Source organism: Amblyomma mixtum, chromosome 5 (genome assembly GCF_055824585.1).
Source record: "Amblyomma mixtum isolate Tamu chromosome 5, ASM5582458v1, whole genome shotgun sequence".
NCBI lineage: Eukaryota > Metazoa > Arthropoda > Arachnida > Ixodida > Ixodidae > Amblyomma > Amblyomma mixtum.
Genome location: NC_143016.1, coordinates 195,561,844 through 195,583,290, shown reverse-complemented (window position 1 = coordinate 195,583,290; position 21,447 = coordinate 195,561,844). Strand labels below are relative to the sequence as shown.

The following is a 21,447-nucleotide window of genomic DNA, read 5'->3' as shown; positions in this document are numbered from 1 at the left end:
CGCCACACCGCAGTGGCGCCGCCGCTGCCGCTGGTGTCAACGACAGCAATCACACAGTCCGCACCGCCCACGCCGCTGAACCTGTATCGCTGCCTCAGCTGTCTCCGTCTCGGCTCGCGTCGAAAACAAAAAAAAATGAGTGTCCCGTGGTACCACTCTGGATATGCCGCGGCAACCCCTCAACGCCCCGAAAGCCCTTCACCGGCCGAAGTCGTGATGTTTGCCACAGTGGACGGTAAGTCCAGCCTTATTCGTCTTCAGTACGGACAACGTGGTTTGGCGCCTTTTCGCAGCGTGCGCTTAATGGCGGCAGGTGTGGGGGAAAACGGACCTGCCACAGTTCTACTGGTAGGCTGTGAAAGTTTCCAGCGATGATGCCGAAGGCAGCATTGTGCTTTCTGCCCTAAGTGCGCATGATATAGCGAATATCCTACGCATTGGCATTCGTACTACGTGTGAATGCTGGCGCGAGAAGTAAAAAAATGGCTGAGGCTTAGCTAAGGTTAAGCCTAGTCAGATGCGAAGCATATTGATGGCTAGGCTTGGTAATACATGGCTTTCCTTGGTTGACGTTCATCCCGCTCTTCATCGGTCTCTGTGGCACGCTGAAGCTTTCGCTTCGCGTTCAAATCAGCCCTGCTTCTAGGCGGCATCCCAACACCTGGCCGCCTCGTAAGTGCCCGGAGAGCGAGGCAAGCTCAGCTTTATACCGCTGCTGTAGCGTCACGTGGTCAGCCGCCGCGCCTCTGATGTGGAGCCTCCACCGCCGCGGCCGACCGCGCGAGCCGGCAGCTCATCTCTCCTCTGCTGTGACGTCATGTTGTCACGCTAAAGGTCAATGGTAGCTCCACCGCCGCGCTCGACGGGCTGTAGTGTAGCTCTAGTAATATGCTTCACATAAAAAAAAAATAAACTGCGCGAAATAGCTACAATCTGCTCTCGGATAATAACATTTGCTCACGTATGAGTGCTTCCGTCTTTCTGTGTGGTTTGTGTAGAATTTAGCGCTGTTTTTTCTTTCCTGAACACAGAGTGCTTTCAACTTCACGTTTTTTTTTGCCTTTCCCTCGTGCTCTGCACATTTTGTAGCGGCTCACAAAGGATATTTGTGCATAGTTTATCCCTTGCATTACCATCTCCAGAAAAACTTCGGTGCAATTTGTCTGCCCGGGAATGAGTAACAGAATTATTTGTGCTGTTAGAATAAGCCTTCACCAAAATAAGACTGGCGCGAGAAATGATTTTTCACGTGGTCAGCACAAATGCCCTAGCAATCGATGCATTCAATCAGTGTTCATATTACCCGTGTCAGTTGTGTAGCATTCAGCACCTACCTCGCTAGTCGCTGCACATCACGCTCTTTATTTTATGTTGTATTGATTTTTCTCTGCACAGGAGAGGAAGACCGAACAACCCCTGAAGTTGTGGATGTGGCCTCAGAAAAGGAGCCGAGTGAAAAAGTGCTCTTAATTGGTTAGTTTTAGTTCACAAATGATACTCAACTCACTTTTCAGAATGCATGTTAATGCTGAATGAGTGCATACACAAATGACAAAGCCAAGTTGGCTACCCTGCATGCATTTAAACAATTTGTCTGTCTATCACTGTTGGGCTTTAATGCTGCGGCTGCATTCTTATTTTTATGCACGTACCTGCAAAGAGCACGCATTCATTCATTTGACTTGGTGTGGTGAATATGCTTGGGAGAAAAAAGTTCATATAGTAAGCATGGATGAGCATATGGATAAAATAATTGTTGCTTGTTCGGACAACCTCGACACTTTCACCTTTTGCAACGTAACCAAAAAGGTCTGCATGAAGCTAAATGTCCAGGTGTAACGAACATTGAAAGCATTTCAACAGCCACTAAAACATGCGACTTTGTAGTCAAAGATGTCAAGCTTATTTCACTTGTTTCTTCTCCAATTCAGCTGCATGGGATGAAAGTCAAACGAAGTTGCTGCTGGATTACTATGCACGCTATGCTAGACAAGTGGGTCCACTGAAGAAATTCCGCAGCAAGCATGCAATGTTTGAACAGATTTCATGCGACATGTTCAGTGTTCTGGGGATACACCGCACTGCCGTGCAGTGTGAAACGCGGTTCAAAACGATTTCAAAGCACAAGAGGAATGAAGTGAAGCATAACAACACGTCAGGCAATTCCCGCTGCCGCGTTGAGTATGAGGAAGAATTCAATGCCATCAAGGCTCTGGATGACAGTCTTGAGCCGGAAGTGCTGCGTGGCGTGGACATGGTGAGGCACAAAAAAGCATCTCACAGTAAATCAACGCCTAGACCGTCTACAAGCACAGACGTTCTGCAAAGCTTGGAGATGAGCGACGATAGCCTGCCCCTGACATCATCGGGAGACAGCTCATTGAAACTGTGCACAGAGTCTCGGGACGACGAAGAACCAAAGAAGAAAAGGGCTGACCGCAGGATGCGCGCAAGCAATACGAGAATTCAACATATGCAGCTGTTCTTTGAACAGATGGACAAATTGAACAGTGAGAAAGAAAAAAAAAGGAAGGAAGAGAAGAAAGGAAGGAGCGAAGACACCGGGAGGTGCTAAAAGCTCATTCAGAGCACATGGCACTTTTGCGCACTCTAGCAGAAAAGTAGGACGCAACACTTCATTTACCATCCTTTATTTGTAAAACGCTGTTGCAATGTGCAATGCTTCAACCTCATTTTTCATAAAGCCAAACGTCTATTTAAGAAATGCTTTTGCAGCGTACAATAAATTTCACAAAAAAAAAGGTTGCAGTCTCTGTGGAAGCAGCTTAGAAACTCTCGGCTAAAGCCTTTCGCTTCAATTCACCCAATCTGCGAAGAGCGCTTTCACTTGCAGACACTGGCTGTCGACTTGCCCTTAACTCTGCTAGGCTGAGCCTGCTGTGAAGGGTAGCATCAGTTCTGCGTTCATTTCTTTCAGCATCTGTGAGCAAATCATTGACATCAAAATCTCCAGCATCCAAGCATATGTTATGCAGAACACAGCATGATATAACAAACTTTGTTATTTTATCCACAGTTGTGAATTCTACATAACGGAGCTGCCGAAACCTTTGCTTAAGCATGCCAAAGGCATTTTAAATAATGACCCTAGTTGCTGCATGGCGTTGGTTGCTTGGCTGCTGTCATTGGCCCATAGTGTTTGTAAGGCGTTCATTTCTTTTTTGCAGTGTACAATAAATCTTGTCACAAAAAAAAGGTTGCAGTCTCTATTTCAGTTTCTTTTTTTCAGCGTACAATAAATCTTTCCACAAAAAAAAGGTTGCAGTGTGGAAGCAGCTTAGAAACTCTCGGCTAAAGCCTTTCGCTTCAATTCACCCAATCTGCGAAGAGCGCTTTCACTTGCAGACACTGGCTGTCGACTTGCCCTTAACTCTGCTAGGCTGAGCCTGCTGTGAAGGGTAGCATCAGTTCTGCGTTCATTTCTTTCAGCATCTGTGAGCAAATCATTAACATCAAAATCTCCTGCATCCAAGCATATGTTATGTAGAACACAGCATGATATAACAAACTTTGTTATTTTATCCACAGTTGTGAATTCTACATAACGGAGCTGCCGAAACCTTTGCTTAAGCATGCCAAAGGCATTTTCAATAATGACCCTAGTTGCTGCATGGCGTTGGTTATAGGCGACTTTGGCTGCTGTCATTGGCCCATAGTGTTTGTAAGGCGTTAACAAGTGCTCCCTAATGGGATAGGCAGCGTCACCCAGAATGTGAAATTTGTTCACTTCACACACTGTTGGCAAGTCTTCATGCACTGGAGACAACCTCAGAACTCGAGCATCATGCACTTTGCTTGGTGGCCCGGTGAACACATCCAGAAATCTCCCTCTTGCATCACATATGCCTTGCATAGTGATCGAGACTTCATCATGTCTATTGATGTAGGTTGATCTGATCTTGTTGCTTGGGCAGCGTATTGGGATGTATGTTCCGTCAATGCACCCAATGACACTGGGAAAGCCTGCAAGCTGGAAAAGACGAGAGAGCTACAGTTACTAGGGAAAAGGTAGGTCTTCTGCAGAGTTGATCAATGTACATCTCAAGCATGGAGCTATAACCTTGTGGCAATGGGAGAATACAGCCTACATAGAAGCAGCATGTGGTACTTTTCATTTTACTCTGATACCTCCATTTTAAGGCAGTGTGCAAATGTAAGCAAAACCTAACGGTCACTACTTCATGCTTGTGAGCATTTTCTATTGGCTACAGTTTTACATTTAAAGAAGTGTTTTCTTTAAAGCTTGAGTAAAAAGCTAGAAAATGCAATGCATGAATGATTGCAGCATTTAATTTGATGTGTCATGATTGAAAAAAAAAAGCCTAAAATTATGGGCATGGCACTAGTCAATCGGTTGTTCTAGGCTTAAGAGGAGCCTGAGAGAGATTTAAACACTCACATTCTGGAAATCTTTGGCCAGTGCGTGCTTGTCGGATGAGAAGTGAATTACATTCGGGGCTATCTGGCACAGGAAATCCAGGACCCTGTTGATGACCACTAGCTGGGTCGACTCTGCCATGTTGAACAGTGCAGAGCACTCACGCATCGATGCCTTGTTGGCTGCATACCTGTTAAATAAATTGCAACGCGAATGATTATAATTTATCAAACCAGCTTAGATCAAACATTCTTGCAGTTATCAGATGAACACACAAGAGAATAGAAAACAAGACACTTCAACAAAGCTGTTGGAGTAAGCCGTGCTTCTGGTGTTCAGTCTTACACGTGGTCTTGCATAAGATGTTTTTAACGTGTCCTCGCATGCCAAATACCCGCCACGGTGGCTCAGTGCTTAGGGGCGCTAAGCCTCTGAGTCGGAATACCCGGGTTCAAACCCGGCTGCGGCGGCCGCATTTCGATGGAGGCGAAACGCAATGCATCCGTGTACTGTGCGATGCCGGAGCCCTTCACAACGGTGTCTCTCATAGCCTGAGTTGTTTTAGACGTTAAATCCCATGAACCAAACCTTGTATGGCAAATAAAAACATACTGGGTTCTAATAACAGGTTTCAGCATTTTTTTTTCCTCAGTACTCTTTTCAACTGCATCAGTGAAATAAATTTACACAAGTTACAAAAGATTAATGTTCAAACGCAAACGTACCGTATAAATAAACTGTAAACACGCCTAAATACAGATTCAACTGGAACAAACGATATAAAAAACAAGTATGAAGTGAAAGCAATACTGAGGTTGCACATTTTCTTGTTTTCTATTCACGAACCGCCTGTACTACACGTACACGCAGTTCAGAGAAGTGCTACATATAATCACGCGCATTATGCGCGTGCCCGCCAAACGTATCACTTTTTTGGTGTTTAAAACGAAGCTCACCAGAGAAAGGAAAGAATGTGCTCCTCTGGCGTCTTTGCTGGAGAACCGCCATGGTGTCTATCGGATGGAAAGAAGTCCGATTTCTCGAACCTGCCAATGAGGTCATAGCAGGCCTGGCGTCTCAGTCGGAAGTTCCTGCGGAACTGTAAAACATCACCGCATATGACTGATCAATCGGGCAAGCCGGATTGCAGCAGCTAATGGGGCCCTGGACTAAGGGCTCCATCCACTGGGGGCTATATAACGCAAGCTCTATTCATTCATCATTGCATATCGGCACATACACGAACACAAACTCTTACCTCTTCTCCGGAGTAGTGTTGCACCACTATGCAGATGTAATCCTGAACCTTTGGTACACACGGAGGAACGCTAAAGAGTTCTTGAAACACTGCCCTGTAAACAGCGCCGTCGTCCTCGTCCGAGCTGCTGCTGCTGTAGTCGCTGTTGTGATGCCCTAGATGTGACAGCAACACAGATGGCGTACCCAGCGCAATGATTCGTCTTCTTTTCGACATTTCGCCTCACAGAGCCACACAGCAGGGACGTTTTAACTGCCTCTAATACCTAAAGCGCCTGAACTTGCTTCTACGGATGCGTAAAAACTGACGCGTTAGGCCTCGCCAGACCGGTCGTGATGTGCCCTGGCTACCCTGGCTTCGCATCCGTCTCCGCGAAACGGCGGAAGTGGCTCTGTCACGTGAACACATCTCGGGGCCGCTCCGACTTTTTTCTCGGAGCGCCTCAGAGCGCTCTGAGCTGGAGGCGGGCGCTCTGAAAGAACCAGCCGAATGTAGTCAGAGCGCTTGATTTCGACCAGCCGAACGTGCGGCTGCATCTCAGAGCGCTCTAGAGCGATCTGAAACGACCAGTCGAAGACACCATTAGTCTTTGAATTCAGAGTACCGGTCTGCGTGTGACATGTCTGGAAACTGTATTTTGCCTCAAGATATTACTAACGCAATCAGTCCACAAACAACTAAATGCTTAAGCTTGCTGCATTTAAATGCGCGTTCAGTTCAATCGAAACGAGATGACATATCTTTATTAATAGAATCATGCAACTTTGACTTCAATATCATTATGCTGGCTGAAACCTGGTGCGAAAATGACTCAGAATACCTGATATTTCCCGGCTACGATCATTTCTGTCTAAACCGTCAGACAACAGGTGGCATATCTCAATTCAAACACTTATACCAGGCTGTGCAGTAGTTGACGATTACAGTGTTATAACAGAAAATTACGAAGTGCTGTGTGTCAAAGAACGCAACAACTTATTTGCAGTTGTTTATCGTCCTCCCCGTGGAAATCTTTCAGCTTTTTTTTACTTCACTGATAGTTTTCTTTCATTCGCAAATGATGCAGGATATAACCTCACAATTGGCGGAGATTTCAACATAGACCTTTTGAGCGGCTCAACACCTTCCATAACCTTCTCATTTACACTTGAGTCTGATGGTTTTTTTAGTACTGTCACCTCACGCACGCGTATTACCGCATTGACGTCATCATTGCTCGACACATTTATCACAAATGTTTCTACCGAGGATACAGTATCTGGTACGATAAGCTCTGATATCAGCGATCATTTGCCCATATTTTTATTCGTGAAACAGCATCTTGTGCCCCTGCCTAGTGAAAAAGAAAATTATGGGTATCGTCTGATAACACCTAGTACGCTAGAAAGTTTCAGAAAAGAAATAGCGGAAACAAATTGGGGCGGAGTTATGGCTGTCAGTGATGCAAATGAGGCATACGAAAATTTTCTAGCTAAGTTAAAAATAATATACTGTCAGTCCTTCCCTATTCAAACGCATCGAAGGTATAAGAAATCACACAAACCGTGGATATCAAGGCACCTTATTAAACAAATTAAAATAAAAAATAAAATGTACCAGTCATTCCAGCAAACCCGTGACCCAAAGAAATGGAAGGACTTTAAAACACTTCGAAATAAAATAAACAAGAAGAAACAGAAAGCTAAGAGTGAGTACTATCATCGCATTTTCAATAAGGATAGCATAAAAAGAGGTGATATCATGTGGCGGAAGTTAAACGAGATGCTGAATAGAAAATCTGGTGGCAGAGATGTGGACAGTCTGACTATCGATGGCGAAACAATAAATGGGGTTAGACTGGCAGATAGATTCAATGACTTTTTTGTTGAATTAGGGAACAGAAACAGTGACTTCGATACTGTTTCAAGCATTCCAGTTGTTCCACAATCAGTATTCTTCGCATCCACTTCCATCCATGAAGTCTGTACAATTTTTAATGGCTTTAAAAACAGCCATTGCCGAGACGCAGATGGCATAGAAATTGGGCCAGTGAAATATGTGATCGATTTAATCTCACCTGTATTAACACATATTTTCAACGCTGCCCTCTCCACTGGCGTTTTTCCGGAACAGATGCAGATAGCAAAGGTCGTCGTTATTCATAAAGGAGGCGATAAAAATAGCCTAACAAACTATCGCCCAATATTCATATTGCCCATATTTTCGAAAGGACTGCAAAAAATTATTAATGCTCGTATAGAGAGTTTTTCACAAAAACATGACCTAATTACTGACTGTCAGTATGGATTTAGGAAAAAACGCTCTACTGAAATTGCTCTCTTGCTACAAAAAGATATGATCCTAGAAAATTTTGAAAAAAGACTCATGACGCTAGGTATTTTTTTAGATTTCAGCAAGGCTTTTGATTGCGTAAATCATAAATTACTTCTCTGTAAACTCGAGTCCTATAGTTTCCGTGGAACGCCATTAAACTTAATTAAGTCTTACTTAAGCAGACGCAGCCAGTTTGTCCAAATACATGAAGAGAAATCGCGTAACCGACCGATAAAATCTGGTGTGCCGCAGGGTAGCATCCTTGGTCCGGTACTTTTTCTTTATTACATCAATGACATTGTAGCAATCAGTAATGCCTGTAAGTTCTTCATTTATGCAGACGACTGCACCATATACGTGGAAGGGAATGATTTGGGAAGCATTTTAAGACAGGCGAGCTCTGTGTGTTGTAGCCTTCAAGATTGGTCTGTACAGAATAACCTAGTTCTAAATGAATCGAAAACAAAATGTGTTCTTTTTCGTGCAGCAGGGTCTCGAACAAAAGTGACTGGAAACATTATATTAGGCCCCTACTCAATCACAGTTGAAAAACACGTTAAAACATTAGGAGTAATTTTCTCATAAAACATGTCCTGGAATGAACATATTAACGCTATGTGTACAAAAATGCGCAAATCAGTTGGCGTGCTTAACAGAACCCGGCATTCACTTCCTGTCGCCATAAAAAAACTCATATACCATTCTCTTTTCCATTCGCATCTCTGCTACTGTGTATCAGTTTGGGGAAATACGACGTCCCAAAACATGCATAAATTGACAATCGTACAAAAGAAAGCAGTTCGAGCGATACAAAATGCACATTTTCTTGAACATACAGAAGGATTTTTTCAGACGCTCAAAATACTTAAAGTGGCAGACGTGTATAGTAACAAACTACTAAGATATTATAACAGTGCAATCCTTGGAAAACTGGACTCATTTTTATCAAATGCCAACCTCAAACACACCCATTACGTGTACCCTTATAGACAGCAACCTCCATGGCAAATACCATTTTCACGCACAGAGTACGGTCGGCAGCGGGCAAGTTGTACTCTACCTAAACTAATCAACTACTATTATCAACTAGGTATCGATGTACTGACACTAAATAATCGACGCCTAACAGAATTATTCTTGTAGTTAATATGCATCACATCTCACTAGACAGGAATGAAAAAAATCAATTCTGAGCGCAATCATGTTTTTCTGTTTCTCTTGTGTATGACATGCATCTGCCTTTTAAGATTTTCATCTTTGATAACCATGTCCTATTTTTACACAGTTTTCTGTTAAAACATATATGTTATCATAAATGACAAATCTTAGTAATATTACTGTCTTTATCACCCTTGACCAGCATCGATTACATGTTTTTTCTTTTCTTATCAGTGTACGCGCATGTACGTATTTTTTTTTTATTTTTTACATGTACTATAGCCTGTCACTGCTCGAGGGGCGGACGGGGCTTTTGTCAAGCTGTAAAACTTGCAGCTTTTTCTCCGCCGCCCTTTTTCACCACCTGTATACTCTGTTGGTGAAATAAATGCTCACTGATTGATTGATTGATTGATTGATTGATTGATTGATTGATTGATTGATTGATTGATTGATTGATTGATTGATTGATTGATTGATTGATTGATTGATTGATTGATTGATTGATTGATTGATTGATTGATTGATTGATTGATTGATTGATTGATTGATTGATTGATTGATTGATTGATTGATTGATTGATTGATTGATTGATTGATTGATTGATTGATTGATTGATTGATTGATTGATTGATTTTCTGAAATAAGAAGCAATCCCCGAAAAATATGGAATGAAGTTAGAAATCTAACCAATCAACAGAAACCGTGTGTAGACTTTCATATTACAACACCTAATGGCATTTTGTCTGGCTGTGCAGCAGCAATCGCCATGAATAACTACTTTGTTTCTTGCTCTGAAAGTACCGATCCTAACACAAAACAGAAAAATAACCCCGCTACTTGTTGCGCTGACCTTGCAAATTCGATCATGTTAACTCCCGTGACACTGCCTGAAGTGAAAGGAATAATTAATACTCTAAAAAACAATACAGCTGCTGGCTATGACGGCATTTCGTGTGGAGCAATAAAATATGTAGCTGATTTAATATCTATTCCTCTGGCTCATATCATTAATTGTATGTTCGAGATCGGTGTGTTTCCAGATCGATTAAAGATAGCACGCATAACTCCGATTTTTAAGGGTGGGAACAGCTATGCTTTGAATAACTACCGACCAATTTCAGTCCTGCAGATCCTGTCTAAACTTTTTGAAAATGCAATCAACGTCAGGATACAAAGCTTTTTCGATAAATATCATGTAATCAGTCATATGCAGTATGGATTTCAAAAAAAAACAAATCTACAGAATCAGCCCTGCTTAACATAAAGAATGAGATAATAACAAATTTTGAACAAAGACAATATACGCTTGGATTATTTCTAGATCTACGCAAAGCATTTGATTCTGTATGTCACGATGTCCTCCTAGTTAAACTGAACAGGTATGGGATCCGCGGAATACCACTAGAATTAATAAAAAGCTATCTGTCAAAACGGTATCAATATGTCAGTTTTAATAAATATACATCTCCAGTTCTGCCAGTTAATAGAGGCGTTCCACAGGGATCTATTCTCGGGCCCTTGCTGTTCATAACATACATAAATGATTTATGCTCTATCCCTTATACCCCAAAACTGATCATGTATGCAGATGATACCAACGTCTTTTAGAGCGCAGCTCTTTGGCGTCCGTTCCTGGGTTTCGCGTCGTCGTCGGCGTTGTCGTCGGCCTCGTAACCAGCTCCGCCCCCCTTTCATCCCCCCAGCGCTAGCAGCGACCGACTGATACCGCTGGATGCCGCTGACGCCGCTAGAGAGTCAAGATAACGTGACTGCATAGAACACCGTCGCCGCCATGCAGAAAGAGGAGGAAAGGGTCCCCCCCCCCCCCCCCTGTTCTTGTGTGGCGGATAGGGAGCTCTTCGGTTGCCGACGCGCCGGTTATTTGACGTAGGCCCCGGCACGTCGACAAATACGTGACCACCTTCCCACGGCTAGACCTGGTTCTTAGCGCTGCGGAAGCGAGGGTATCATATTGTTTGTGTCGGCATCGGCGGCGTTGTCCCTGAAACCAACTCCGCAGCTGGGGTTGACTCACTATCGGCGTCAGCGGCATCAGTCAGTCGCTGTTATCTCTTCCCTCCTCCCTTTATCGTGTTGTCCGCTTGCTGCGCGCGCTTCTGCCCCCATCGTTTGCCGCTGGGTCTACACGCCGACCCCCTCCCCCCTCTTCCTGCGAAAAATAAAAAAAAATTCTGTGATAGCGCATACATGTGTTGCTCGATTTCTTTGCCTCAATCTATCGAAAAGATGAAACAGCTTATTTGCTGCGCTCAAATTTCGCATTAAGAAGTAACGTAATCGTCGGTAATTTTTTTTTTCTCTAGCCATTCAGTCCCGGAAATTGAACATGCTGTCAATAACTATTTGCTCCACTTGTCTACTTGGTTAAGCACAAATAGATTATGCTTGAACATTGAGAAAACCAAATACATATTGTTTGCACCACTAAACAAGCCTAGGAATTCTGCCACAGATATTTTGCTTGATGGTAAAGGAATAGCTCAAGTCAAAGCCCAGAAATTTTTAGGTGTGTGGTTTGAGGAAAGCTTATCATGGAATTCTCATGTCAATAGCCTCATAGCTGACCTTAGTAAAACAATTGGCTGCTTCTTTAAGATTTTCCCACTCATCCCTCAATGGTTACGGACTGTTCTTTATTACTCACTCTTTTATTCCAAGCTTTCCTACTGTGCTTTAGTCTGGGGTACCACTACAAGTCACAACTACACAAGATTAATTAGCCTGCAAAAAAAAGTTTTAAGAATATTTGAGCAATATCACGGCCCACCGGAATTACTGCGTAAAAGACCGCTTTTTCTGAAATATAAAATGCTAAAGGCCAATCAAATTTATTATTTCAAATTATTTCAGTACATAAAGGAAGCGAAGCTTTACAGTGTACAAAACTCTAGTGCAGCTCCTGCATACTCACTCCGTAGGGAAACATTACGGCCACCCAAAGTAAGGACGAATTATGGACGACAACTTATTGAATATCAAACAGCTAACCTTCTGAACAAAATACAAGAATTACCAGATCTGAGTGCTAATGTCTCTAAGAGCACGCTTAAAGCTCTGCTGCTCGAAAATAACTTAGAATTCAATTAATATGCGATGTTTGTGTCCATAGTTTTATTTTATGGGAGTGCATTATCGTTTTGAACCTTGCTGGCTGTTGTGTGTTGCTATTATGATGTTGCTATCATGTTGCTAAACTTGCAACAACCATGTTCAGAATTGTGTACTTGCTTGTGCTTCTTTGTACTAAGTATTCTGTGTTGGCATGTACGGTCTATTGTTTGCTACATACGCGTTTTTTTTTTTTTGTCGCATAATTTATTTACCCTTTTTTTCCCATTGACCACACATCACAAACACAAAATACAAAACATAATCTTTACAGCCATGTGGCACTACAGTAGAAAGAAGGTGGGGAAGATTAGATTCTCGACAGCATAAAACAAACAAGCCAATTCAAAAGGAGCCTTAATCTGCTATAGCAGACACCAACAGCTATCCTCTCCTCCAGCTTGCCCCTTGTTCATTTTATGCCTTATCTCTGGACGTCACTATAAAGTAAAACAGGCAAAATATCTCGCACTTCACAAGCCAGCTATTTTGTAACGGCAGTTTGGCTGAAGTGAATAAACAAATTTTCCACAAGCCAGCTATTTTGTAATAGCAGTTTGACTGAAGTGAATAAACAAATTTTCCACGTGGTTATCTGTCACATAGGCACTCCAACTCATAAAACACCAGTAGACTACACAAAAGTTGTGCGTCAAAATCAACTCAGTCATGACATAAACCTTTTTTTGTTTTCAATTTGCCCGCTTAAATGCAACTGTATTTCAGTTGGGACACACACTGCAATAATCTAATAAGCTGAATGGCCTGCCTTCTGGACTGTCACAACACATGTAGGCAATCATATGCTTGCACCTAAACAGAATGTTCCTGCAGCTTAAATGTTTAGTTGCAAGAGTAAGGTATGTGAAAAATTAGGGCGATGGCTAAGCTTCTCCTTAACAGTAGACAAGATAGCGTCCACACTAGTAGACACTACGAGCGCTATCACAAGTGCTCCCCCAGTCTGTTTATAACTCGTGTGATATGTCATCGCTCCACAGTACCCCCAGCTGCAATCACACCTGATGGAAACTTCACACATCATAACAGCCTACTCTCTCCCTGATGGCCTCTGTGAAAAATTGACACTTTTTGAATTTATCAATTTTCAATGTTGAATCACACCATTGATTAAAATTATCGATGAACAATCTCTATAATCAAACAACGCATCCGCTAGCTGTAAAACGCTCAACCGACAGCACTTCATTGCCTTTGTGTTGCGTGCCCGCCTGGCACGCAAAGGGCCTGGGTTTGAGCTTGAATACACGAATTTAACGAATTACCTCTATTTTACAAAATACCCCCAAGAGCAAACTCCTCGCTAATTGTACCTACATTTGGACCCTCCCCTAATTTCTCTTGAAATTTCTGAGATTTTTTCCCGAGTGATGGAGGGGTTTCCCGGGTTTTCAGCAGAACGAGCTCCTTAACCATAGTGTAGAAAGGCGGATTCTCTACATGTTGAGGCAAGAGTTTTGTAGTCTTAGGTAAGAGACTCCAAGTTCTGACAATAAGAATTGGTTATGACGGTATACGCGGCCGGGCGCCCCACCCCGGCCGCTAGTGCAGTGTGCCGCGCGCGCGATTAGTCCGAGACAGGACGCTACGTGCGCGCGGCTATGTACATGCAGTTCACTTCTTGTGTAAGTGATTGTGCGCAGTGGCCGCTTGCGCGCACTTATTTTCGGACAATGCTTGGACATTAGCGCGCGAGCGGCGCGAACTTGATTACTTTTGTATTTTGTAAATAGTGTACGAAGCTCTCCCCTGTCCTTTCTTGCTGTCGCTCCTCTCTATACTTCTCCTCACTATCCTCTCCCTTTCCCTTTCGTTTCCGCCGGCTGCAGCTCGGGTGCTTAAAATATTAGATAGCAATTGCCGCGGCCGGCAACACTCTTTTGCTTTACTTTTTATTTTTAAATAAACCACTACCACCACCACCAGTTGCACTAGTACAAAATTCATGGGACACTATCGAGAACTTCCAAGTGCAATCTTCACTGCTATAAAATCAGCACAATAACAACAGATTGGCGTATGCCCCATGCATGCAGACTGCATGCTCTGCTCATTTTCAGTTTTTGTTAGAACAGCTGAGTTGAGATTCCCTCTCTTGGATCTCGTAGAGGGAAATTGGGTTGATGATAATTGTTGTAGGATGCTTGACGTCTTGCAGGTTCGAATAGACGATATGCGAAATTGCTTGGCGGTCTGGCAACACCGCGCCCACAACTTCCGGTTTCCATCTTGGCGCGGTCGAGCTCGTCGAGCTGGTGCATCGTTTGCTATGCGTACTTTCTTCTTGCGAGTGGAATTTCAACAGGCAAGCTCCAGCTGCTGCGTTGTTTTCACAGCTGATCTTCGACCAAATGTAGGTGCTTTCAATAAGCGCCAGCTTACTCCTACCGCGTCCTCAGCTTCGCTTGAAGTCTGGCGCTGATGATCGCAATAATCCGCACTCGAAAGTGGGTTGGAAAGTCGAACCGTGACCGTGTGCTGTTGTCGTTTTAATGCTCGCATTAAAGCACCAGTTCAAGCATCACGCATTATCATGGCTATTTTATTCCCAGGTGGACGCGAATTCATCTGGTAGGGTAGCGAGCGGTTATTTTGCGGTGAGTGCGCACGTGTGTTGACAAACTTCTGTGACAGTGCGAACTTTCGTTCGCGCCGACGCCAGGAGCTTCGTGCATTGCAGTATAATCACACAAGACCCTCGACCAGCTGCGTAATTCGATTCATTTACTGTAATGTGCAATGTGCATCCGCGGTTTTCAACGTCACCGTTTCAGAGCCCGGCGTCGGTTGATTTTCTCCACAATTCGTTGAAACCGCGTCCTGCTTAAGACGCAGTCAGTCGACATTAACAAGAGGAAACTAGGCATGCACATATAATTCAAAATATTGTAAGCAAAGACGCAGCTTTTTTTTTCAGATGAGCACTGAGCCACCGCGGCGGCTTGATTAGAGAAAGATGTTACAGCTGTAGGTGCATGTACGGACTCGATACGCTGGTCAAGCTGTGTGTGCAGGGGCGAAATTAGCATGTTCGGTTGCTTCCGAAACTTAATTAGCTTATTCCCAAACTTGGACAAATGGCTTTGTTGCGAAGCAAGCTGTTGGAGCTTGCCACAACGATAATAAAATCTGATGGCCTGAAGCGTTTTCAGAACACTGTTGCACGTACTTTCTAGCTTAGACATGCGTCCCTCCTTCATAATAAAGTAGCTATATTATTCGCTTCTTTTTTTTTAGATTTTCGTCGCCGCAGATGTCGAAGGTATAGGAATCCTCAAGAAATAAAGCATTCGCACCTCAGTTTTTAAACGTAGGGTGTATTGCTTCACAAAGACTCCTTAACGCGCATAACATATGCGTATATGGTCCAGAGAGTTTGCTCGCCCTTCTAAAACTAATTGAACACGGGAAAAACTTAACTGAACACGTAGCAAACTAAGGAGTAATCGGCATATGGTTCTTCGAGTGAACTTATTTCGCCACGGCACAAGCGATTGGCCCGCTCAAAAAAATTACCTTCTCTATTACGTTGTTCAAGTATGCGTCTATATATATTCACGACCGACCGGAGAGTTGATATATGCACGAAATCGACTTCTAATTTTGATCAGAGACAACAAAGGCTGTGGTCCTTATCTTAATTTAAACGCAAATCACCTCGAGAGATTTGTCAAAAATCAGCGCAGAAAGCGAAAGCTGCGCACTGATCCGCGTGCTGACGCATGATACCTCGCATGGCGTTTTTTGTTACTAAAACGTTGGGACGGAGTAAAAAAATAGAAAAGTGAAAAGCTTGAACGCACCTAGTTCTGGCACGCATCATAGTGTCTTTTCACAGTGGAGAGGGTAGTGCAACACTGCATCGGCATTTTACTTTTCAAACGAAGCGCAGCCGTTTTAACCCAACGCTGGGCAGCGGTTTCGTTTTCTGTACTGTGCCAACATGGAGGACTTAGTTCTCGGAGCGCCGAGAGATGGCGCTGCGCATTTCGCATATCGTCTATTGCTCAATCACATTGCAAGAGGACGCTTCTGGAGAGGTTAACTTTTATAACAATTAAAACCAGAAAGGAAGATACAAGCAAGGTGAAAACATATTTACACTTGACTGACTCGACGTGACGAAACCAGCCCTCGGTCCTGCCGAAACAGCTGGTTTTGAACCCTATGTCCCCGCCCTCGGTGGGGAGAATAACCAATCAGGTAGCTGCACAACCATCCACCCAATAAATTATTGGGGAAAGGAAAATGTCACCAATCAGCAATTCGGAAAGGACAACACAACCAATGAATGATTGGGGAAAGAAGGTAACCCATCGTGACAAACGCTGCACACATATGTACACTTTCTACCATCACGATTTCGGAAACTTATGCTTTCCTGCTGCGAGCTTCGCGAACGCTTTCACTTTCCCAACGTCGGGTTGACCCAAGTTCAAGGAAAGTCACTTCAATCCATCTGTTCCGCATCGTCGCTGCCCATGCCTGCAGCTAGCGTGGCAATATCCTGTTGACCACGCTTCAAGCTGTCAATGCACGCCGCTGCAGACATGGGACCAAAGCCATGCACTGTGACGCGGGTCCGCCTCGCCGTAAGCACGTGCACACAGGATGCGACCTAATGACTCCGTCCATGAGGGGAGTTTGACCTTTCCCGTAATCCTCCGCTATCCGGCGCCCCCCGTATCCCGCTGGGTTGAGCTCAACCCCTTCTCTGCGCTTGTGCGGAGACCCCAAGAGAAAGAACGTAATGGGCATTCCACTAACGCGACCGGATGGGGGCAAACAAAATACAGCACCGCGAACTTCACTCCTCCCAACCAAGAATGTCGCACGGACACTTGTTGTCAGTGGGACATTAAAGTTCAGCCACGGTGTCCAACAACAAAAGTACATACGCAAGCACGCACACGTACGCCGGCTGTCCAGTCAGTACACCAGCACGCACACATGCGCGCACACAGCGGATATTTCAACCCGCACACACAAGGCCGGAAACCAATCTGCACATTCCAGAATCCACCATGTCAGATCGGTGCCCCAAACTGGCAGAAACAACTTCTAACCGCCAACATCATGAAACAAAACTTGTTTCTTTTGGGCTTTGTCCAGAAGACTGGACCAAAATTCCGTATAATACGGCACAGCGCCGGTTGCAAAGGCTGCCGCCGCTATTCGGTGTACCTTGTCACTTTCCTCAAGATTGACAGAGGTCACCTGCTGCAAGCGCTCTACGAAAACTGCTGCCGTCGCGTTTGCGATCGCCCCTTTGAATTTCACAGTAGGGTCAGGCATCTCATCGGCTACTTCACATGCAGTTTTACATCGCGTTTCCAGCAGCTGCTCCCTAACTGGCTGTTCTATCAGCGAGTGCGTTTCGTGGGTCACCAACTTTCCTACACCTTCAGCTAGGTCTGCCATCACTGCGCACAATGTCAGTACCGGCTGCCCAACCATCTCATCTTTGGCCGCCGGTTTACCCTCGTTTGCGTAGAGTGTTCCCGCTATTCGCGCCTGCTCTACCTCTTCGTCGAGCGTTACAGCTGCCCCAGAGATTGCGCCAACCTGTTCTGGCCCAATGCTGAACTCCTGTTCACAAACAATGCACAAACAATGCCTTCTGGGTCTGCTCTATCTCAGCTTGCTCTGACAGGCAGAGCTTCACAGGCGTGACTAACGCTCCTATACACTCAGCCATCTCTCCCGGCACGACACACAGGGTTGGGCCCTGCTGCCCAACCGCTGCCGCTTTCGGAGCTATAGCCATTGGCACACACATCAGATCAGCTTCTACTACCTGGAGAAACACACCTTCCAGCTTTGTTTTATCAGAGCCCTCACCCCTGGAAAGTGACTGAATCATTTCTCTTTTAAGCGCTGTTTCGGTCCCTGAATCCACACAGGCTTCGGGACTGTGATCTTCGGTATGCCAGTCGCCGCATGCCTGATCTTCTGTCTTGTCTGGTTGACTGATCTTATTAACTGTCGTCTCCGATTGGGAGCACAGCTGATCAGGCACCAGAATCTCCACATGGGCTAATAGTTTGCACACCTCTCTCCTCACAGCCGGAACACTTCGTTCTCGCTTCGAGTTCGGGCAGTTAATCATTAAGTGCCCAAATTTCATGCAATCAAAACATTGAATTGCAGCAAATTGGACCTCGCTAGCAACTTTCGGACCCTGCTTTAATTTTAGTTGCATCTGTGCAAGCTTTACCTTTTCTCGCTCAATTGTGAGTTTCAACTTGTCAATTTCAAACTTCTGCTCTGCCTTCTGCTCAACCTCAACGCGTCGCATAATGCCCTCCCGATTATACCGTACGGCAGCCATCTCCCTTTTCTGTGCTATCATTTATAGCACGAAAACACTACACCGACATGGTGAATTCGGAGAAAGCAGAAAGGTCTCCTACCTCGCTGGTTGCTTTCCTCTGCCACGGTAATCTCGTCGCCCTGAGTGACGACAGCGGGCTCCTCGATGCAGATGAGTTGAGCCCCGGCTCTCACAGCAGCTCGCTGACTTGAACCTCCCTGATGATGCCACCTTGCAGCTTGAACTTTCTCGATGCGACAGCCCGGTTCATTCAGCAGCTTGCTCACGTCTGCCTCGTTTGACTCGCTGGTTGCTTGGTTCTTGTCTTGAACCTCATCGTGGACGCCTGGTTCCTTCCGCAGCTCACGGACTTGGCACCTTCACGACACGTCGGTCGCCTGGCTCCTTCAGCTCCTCGCTGACTTGAGCCTCCTACGTCCCGTTGACATTAACCAGCAGTCTCCGAAGCTTCCAACGTCACTCTATAACGCTGACTCACGTTTCTCCTTCAGGACGTACCGCTCTGCAGCTTGTCCACCGACTTGATCTTCCGCCCCTCCGTCAGATACCTTGAGCAGAAAGACATAACAAATCCTGTCTCGACTGCACCAGTTGATATCCTGACTGGAGAGGTTACCTCTTTTAGGTTACTCAAAGGAATATGCAAGCAAGGAGAAAACGTATTCACACTTGACTGACTCAACGTGACGAAACCAGTCCTCGGTCCTGCCGAAACAGCTGGTTTTAAACCCTATGTCCCCGCCCTCGGTGGGGAGAATAACCAATCAGGTAGCTGCACAAACATCCACCCAATAAATTATTGGGGAAAGGAAAATGTCACCAATCAGCAATTCGGAAAGAACAACACAACCAATGAATGATTGGGGAAAGAAGGTAACCCATCGTGACAAACACTGCACACATATGTACACTTTCTACCATCACGATTTTGAAAACTTATGCTTTCCTGCTGCGAGCTTCGCGAATACTCTCACTTTCCCAACGTCGGGTTGACCCAAGTTCAAGGAAAGTCACTTCAATCCATCTGTTCCGCATCGTCGCTGCCCATGCCTGCAGCTAGCGTGGCAATATCCTGTTGACCACGCTTCAAGCTGTCAACGCACGCCGCTGCAGACATGGGACCAAAGCCATGCACTGTGACGCGGGTCCGCCTCGCCGTAAACACGTGCACACAGGATGCGACCTAATGACTCCGTCCATGAGGGGTTTGACCTTTCCCGTAATCCTCCGCTATCCGCCCCCCGTATCCCGCTGGGTTGAGCTCACCCCCTTCTGTGCGGTTGTGCGGAGACCCCAAGAGAAAGAACGTAATGGGCATTCCACTAACGCGACCGGATGGGGGCAAACAAAATACAGCACCGCGAACTTCACTAGCTGAATGCTCCCTTGCCTAGACATGTTTCCAAAGACAAAATGTTTCCAAAGTTCTATCAGAAAATATCACGCTCCATGTGAAATAGTTGCACTACTTCAGCCCATGCAAAAATATAGCACAAATTTGGCAACAAAATGATAATACACAATGAAAATTTTGAAGCACAGGAAAACTGAGTGAAATACCTTTCCAAATGCATCTCGATTCCTCACAGGAGCATTACAAAGCCAATCCCTGATGGCAGTCTCAACCACGAATTCACTGCAGTTGTGCACAGCAGTCATGGCAGCTACCAAAGACCACATGAAAATTAATGTGCATACCAAGAATGTCTGCTCCATGGCTGTACATTCAAAAACAGCCACACAGCAATGCTGAGCATTCAATTACAAATTACAAAAACGAAAAGAAAAACGAAACTTTCTAGCGTCAGCCAGAGGTCTACATAGAAAGAGAGGCTGCTTTCGCAGCCCACATCGCAGCCCACCTTTTCTACATTTACGGAGTAACATAAGAAAGCAAGGCAGTATAACATATCTGAAACAGGGCGAAATAAGGGCACACATAACGGGGAAGAAATAAACTGCAATGAATCGACTGATTACAGATATGCACCTTGTTGCAGTTAGGCGGTGCTTGGCCCTAACGGGTCGACGCAACCTGTGCGACTTTCCACGGCTGTAGAAAGAATAACGAAATGAGATTTCCAGGATAAAACAAAATGTTAGACATCTTATTTCAAGGATTACAAAAAGGTGGTTCCTTCCGCATCTGCACTCCACGTTTGGGGGGCACAATTAAAGAGACTAGGAAATGAATTTATTGAGATTATGTAAAGATAAGCAATCCATCACTCGTCACCCCAGCGCAAGAATTTTTGAGCTAGCATCAATAACAACGAAGTTATAGACGATTAAAAACCACGCTCCTCCTCTCCCCCCTCAACTCGTACGCGCGGGGCACCATAAAAAAATAAAGAAAACAGCTGCGGGACTGGGCTCCGCCCATGAATACGTCGTTCGCTGACGTTCGGTTTACGACTTCCGGTTGTCGCATTCCCGAGGAGCAGCGTGCGTCGGCAGCTTGGAGGAAGGAAAATTTAGTTCTCTCCATGGTCGGCAGCGTCTCTCCGGTCTCTGCGCTTTCTTGGCGCGCGAAGGCAATGCCTAGCTGGCTCGCACTTGCCCGAGGGGGTCGCGCGGCGGCTCGAGCAGACGATTTTCAGCGCTACCGGAAGTGTGCCCGTGACGTCGTAGCTGCCGCGGCTCGAGCGAATGACAGCGTGTGGTGGCCTGCCGACGTCATGGGACTAGTGACGTCTGTTTTCCCGATTTTGGTTCCAAAATGGCTCCCTACGAAGACACCAAACGGCCCGCGAATTTTAAAAAACACGATTTTTAAAAATTCATAATAAATTGCCGGCTCAGTTCCGAAGACTCATACTTGGTGTCAATGC

The 21,447-nt window shown here is 45.0% G+C and overlaps 1 pseudogene; it reads left to right on the top strand.

Annotated features, from left to right (window-relative positions):
* The first annotated feature begins 216 nt into the window (after nt 1-216).
* On the top strand, nt 217-2,625 carry LOC149345345 (uncharacterized; annotated as a pseudogene).
* Nucleotides 2,626-21,447: the final 18,822 nt, after the last annotated feature.